This window comes from Cebus imitator, unplaced genomic scaffold (genome assembly GCF_001604975.1).
Source record: "Cebus imitator isolate Cc_AM_T3 unplaced genomic scaffold, Cebus_imitator-1.0 Scaffold321, whole genome shotgun sequence".
Taxonomy (NCBI): Eukaryota; Metazoa; Chordata; class Mammalia; order Primates; family Cebidae; genus Cebus; species Cebus imitator.
Window position 1 is genome coordinate 1,451,501 of NW_016107636.1, and position 4,866 is coordinate 1,456,366.

Below are 4,866 nucleotides of genomic sequence, written 5' to 3' on the forward strand. Positions count from 1 at the left end.
ACTCCACACACTGGAACTGCCTGTTTCAAAGTTGATCCTGGGTCCCCCGCCAAGTCTACAAGCTCCACCTCGAGGGCAGAATGGAATCTGTATTCACTGAGGGGTTTTTAACAGACAAAAATTATATAAGTGTATCCATGTATAATATAATGGTTTAAAATATGTATCCACTGGGGCATGGCTAAATCAAGCTAACATCTGCATCACCTCACATACTTATTTTTTGTGGTAAGAACACTTAAAATCTACTCTCTCAGTAATTTTCAGGAGTACAATACATTGTTATTAACTAGAGCCACAATGGTGTCCAGCAGATCTTTCTCAGAATCTAATAAAATGTTTGGCTAGTATTTATTATTATTTACGCAAGACCCAAAAAACAAACTATAAAAGCAACAGTCAACAAAGAGATAATATGGGCATAATACAATGCTATATTAGTTTCCATGTACTGCCATAACAAATTACCAAAAAATTCAGTGTCTTAAAACAACACAGGGTTATTGTCTTATGGATGGTTCTGTAGGTCAGAAATTCAAATATTAGTCTCAATGGACTAAAATTAAGATATCAGCAGGAGGCCAGGTGCAGTGGCACAGGCCTGGAATCCCAGCACTTTAGGAAGCCAAGGCAGGAGGATCACTTGAGCTCAGGAGTTTGAGACCAGCCTGGGCAACACAGTGAGACTTCACCTCTACTGAAAATAAAAAATAAATACAAAGATGTCAGCAGGGCTGAGTTCCTCTCTGGAGGCTCTGGGGGAGACTGTTTCCTTGCTTTTTCCACCTTCCAGAAGACAGTCACCTTCCTTGGTTCCTGGCCCCTCCCTCCATCTTCAAAGTCAGAAGCAAAACTGGTCAAGTCCTTCTTACAGTGCATGTCTCTTGGCCTGCTTCCATCATCACGTCTCTCTCCGACCCAGCTAAAAAAGCTTCTCCTCTTTTAAGGACTCCTGTGATTAGCTTGGACCTAACCAGATAATGCAAGGTAATCTCCTCATTCCAAGGTCCTTAACCTCAATCACTTTTTCAAAGTTCTTTTGATGTGTAAGGTGACAGATTCACAGATTCCAGGGATTAGGACCTGGACATCGTTTGGGAATCTCATCAATGGGACTGGCCTTACAGTCCAGAACCATGGGGCTGTATCAGGTGAATGTCCTCATTGCCTCTTGGAAGGTTCCTGTTCCCCTGTAGCAAGTTCAGTGTCAGTCATGCTGAGGTTGGGAGGGAAATTCCACCACAGCTAAATCATAAAATATCACCTCAGGGTAAGCCCCCAAATACTCCCCTCATAACAAGGCCTAATCTGGCTTCAATCATAATCACCTGACTTATCTCTGTATCCAGATGTGTCGAGCTAACCCATTTTTTTCAAAGAGGTAAAAAAAACTAATCATGTAGAACAGTACACCTGCTAAAATACACGGAAAATGAAAAAAATAAATGTAAATTACCTCTCAGAAGAAATCCTTTCGATTCATGCTTCACTGGAATGGTGTCTTTCCACCGCTAAAGGTCATTTATCAATTATCAATCTAATTTTTGTTATAAACGTTTTCTTTTCAGTTTGGTGGTAGTTATTTGTCTCACTTCTGCCCTTGGCTTTTCTCTTATCTCACCATTCAGAATGAGCTGGTGGGCTTTTTTTGCTCTGTCTTTCATCATTATTGGAGAATTTTACTCTCAATCCCAACATTCCTGGGAGTGAATTTGTCATCCCTCACAACCTGGTCTTCTTGGCTTCTGTATCTCCACAGCTCCTGCTGCTGTAGGATTGTATTCAGACAAGCCCTGGTTGGCTGAGTTACTGTTACTGTCCCAACATCATGACACCTGTAGTCAAGAGAGGACCCAAGACATTTATTAACATGCATTTCTAAGAAATAACAGCAGAGTGTTTTTCAAATGACTATAAGCTTTACTTGAGAATTGATTGTTATTCCAAACTAAGAGGTTCTTTCTTTGATTCTCCAAGGTTTAAGACATTAGAGCTCAGAATAGATTGCTCCGTAACACATTATTCTTATCCAGGCTATGCTGCTGCTCAACCTTCTGTGAAACTCAGCCTTGAGCAGCTGTAAACAATTAAGGGGACATTTCCAGGGAGAAGGAGGATGTGTAATTCCAGAATAAAACTGAAATCACTGTACTTGTTATTCTAATTTTCCCAGGTAACAGGTATTATGAAATGCTGCTAGATGGGCATTTTCATTTCCCAGCATTGAGAAACATTCAAGATATGGGGCAAATCCTACTACTAGGAAGTATATTAACAAAGTTTTATTAAGATGTTTAATTAAAATTCCAAGTTATCACCTAAGTCAGAGATTAAGTGACAGTCTACACATGGATGCTAAAATTTCCTGGGTAACCTTAGTGTTACAACTAGTGACTCATTCTTCTTTTCCCTGACAGACACACAAGATCAGGGTCCTCTCAGCTTTCCCGAGACATTGCTGCAAATTATGTATTTGGTCCTCCTCCACACTCAGCCACGCCGTCACTGGGTAGCTGGCCCACTCTTTCCATAGCACACCCTCTGGCACTGAATCTACTAGACCTTGGAGGTGGCTGGTAAACTAACTGCAAACTAACTTTCGTCTCCACTAACTGTGGCTCTGGCTTCAAGTGCATAGGTTCTGATCTTTTCCTTCCCCAGATACTAGAAGGGCATGGGTCACCTACTGATTCTTGCTTACCATGCTTCCTCTCCACTGGAGGCCTCGTCACCTACATTCCCTTCATTGTAACCGTAAGAAGCGTAACTTATTCATAATTTCTTTCACTGATGGTCACAGTTTTGTTTCTCCTCCTCCACCATCCCACCCAAAAATGTGTAGTTCTATGCTTTCATCAGTGACTTGATATCCTGTTTCAATATTTTTTCTCTGATCCACAGTCTCCTTTTCCTGTTACATCTCCTACATTCATAGCTGTGAGCTAACACAGGTATTACGGTAGCATTACAAAGGAAATGATGATAGGCACAAATCCGTGCTGAAAAATAGAATGTTTTAACTGCTATAATTGCTGCTGGTTGTGGAGAAGGGTAAGCACCCAGAAGGCTATTTACCTGTACTTCTAAGCAGCAACTAGAGTATCTCTAGGGTCAGCCAATGTCTTATCTTACTCTTAATTGGCTTTCGATAACAAAACAACATTTCAAATAGTGAATAAGGCAGTTCCTTTCTAGGTCCACTGAAATATGGATCTAAAAAGCTATAAGGCTTATTGATTAATCACAATTATCTCCACCTTTTCTATTCATTCAGGGATTCCTTGTTTGAAGCCTTTAGCATGTGTCATAAAACCAAAGCAAATTTAAAAATAAAAGCACATTGTTCATTACTACAAAATTTCTAGGAAATCCATGCTTGATAAGCTATCGTACTTACCACTGTGCCTAAAACGGAGTGAGCTCTCAATAAATGACTACTGAATGGATGGATGAGATAATGAGTCAATGTGGGAAGAAGGTAATAAATTTATTTCCATATACTGCACATGAAAGTTCATCCATTACTTCAAAGTCAGTACATATATGCTGCTTCTTGAATGAGTGCCCAGTATTTTGAAAAGAAGTAGATAATGGAAGCAGATCAAGGTAACACACAGCAGTGATGACACATCTCCACGCCATTTGGCTCCATCTTTCTTCTGCCTGTTACAGCTCCCAATCTTCCTGTCAGAACTCATTCTGTCTTCCTTAGTGAAACTATTATTCATAGTCAAGGTATCTGCAAGAAAAAACAAACAGAAATTAATGTTTTGCATTCATTCCTCTTGGAGACAGCTCACAAGTCAGTCTTTCTAGTTTCGCCTTTGCAAACTCTGTACAATCAGCACCTCTCCCACCCTGCCTTAGAAAAACTTTTCCCATTCTGACTTGGAGAAATATATATCTCAATGGTGAATGGAACACCAACGGGCAAAACAAATACAGCTCTGATTCGGTATGGGGTGACATTGTACTTTTTTTAGCTTCCTAAATTCTCTCAACTGCAGAGAAGCAGCAGCACCAAAGCTGAGATTCACAAACTTGAAATTCTCTCTCTTAGCTCAGGAATTGACCCTGCTCTAGAGAGGAAAGTCCAGAAGCTTTGGTCAATTCATCGTCCTTCTCATGCTTGGGAGAATGGGGGAATCCATTTGGCATAGACATTCAGGGACTTGAACTTTCTCTGTGGAAATGTGGCGGGTACCGTTTGGACCAGAATCCCAGGTTCAAACAAGTAATTCTTACTTTTAGATTCAAAATCTTTCTGTTTGTAAGAGCAAGAAGAAATTATGGGAATGAGTGACAATATCACATTATATGACTCCCCTCGTTACTTGAAACTGTGTCTGGGATAGACCTAGATTTAGATTTTAGATGCCTGCAGTAGCTTATGGGGCCCAGTTTTGATAACACTGATTCCACAACACTTACTCCTTCAGCAGGCCTCATAAGGATAAGGCCACCTGCTTGCTTCTTTCTCAATGTGCAACAAAAATGCCCCTGTCCTGTCCTCCACCTAAACTATGTACTGTAATAATATAAGAAAGATACACAAATATCTCCTCTAAAAGGTTAGATGAGGCCGGGCATGGTGGTTCATGCCTATAATCTCAGCACTTTGGGAGGCCAAGGCGGGCAGATCACAAGTTCAGGAGATTGAGACCATCCTGCTAACACGGTGAAACCCCATCTCTACTAAAAATACAAAAAATTACCCAGGTGTGGTGGCACAGGCCTGTAGTCCCAGCTACTAGGAAGATTGAGGCAAGAGAATCACTTGAACCCGGGAGGCAAAGATTGCAGTGAGCCAAGATCGCACTACTGCATTCTAGCCTGGGTGACAGGGCAAGACTCTGTCTCAAAAAA

At 40.9% G+C, this 4,866-nt stretch overlaps 1 long non-coding RNA gene across 1 annotated transcript in view; it reads right to left on the reverse strand.

The window, feature by feature from the left end:
* Positions 1–1,783: 1,783 nt before the first annotated feature.
* The window catches only part of LOC108286506, a 36,837-nt gene continuing 33,754 nt past the window's right edge, over positions 1,784–4,866 (reverse strand). Inside the window, exons 2-3 of the long non-coding RNA XR_001817945.1 lie at positions 3,398–3,739; positions 1,784–1,835 (exon numbers count right to left, since the gene is read on the reverse strand). This is a non-coding gene — a long non-coding RNA (uncharacterized LOC108286506). The remainder of the gene's footprint in view (positions 1,836–3,397; positions 3,740–4,866) is intronic.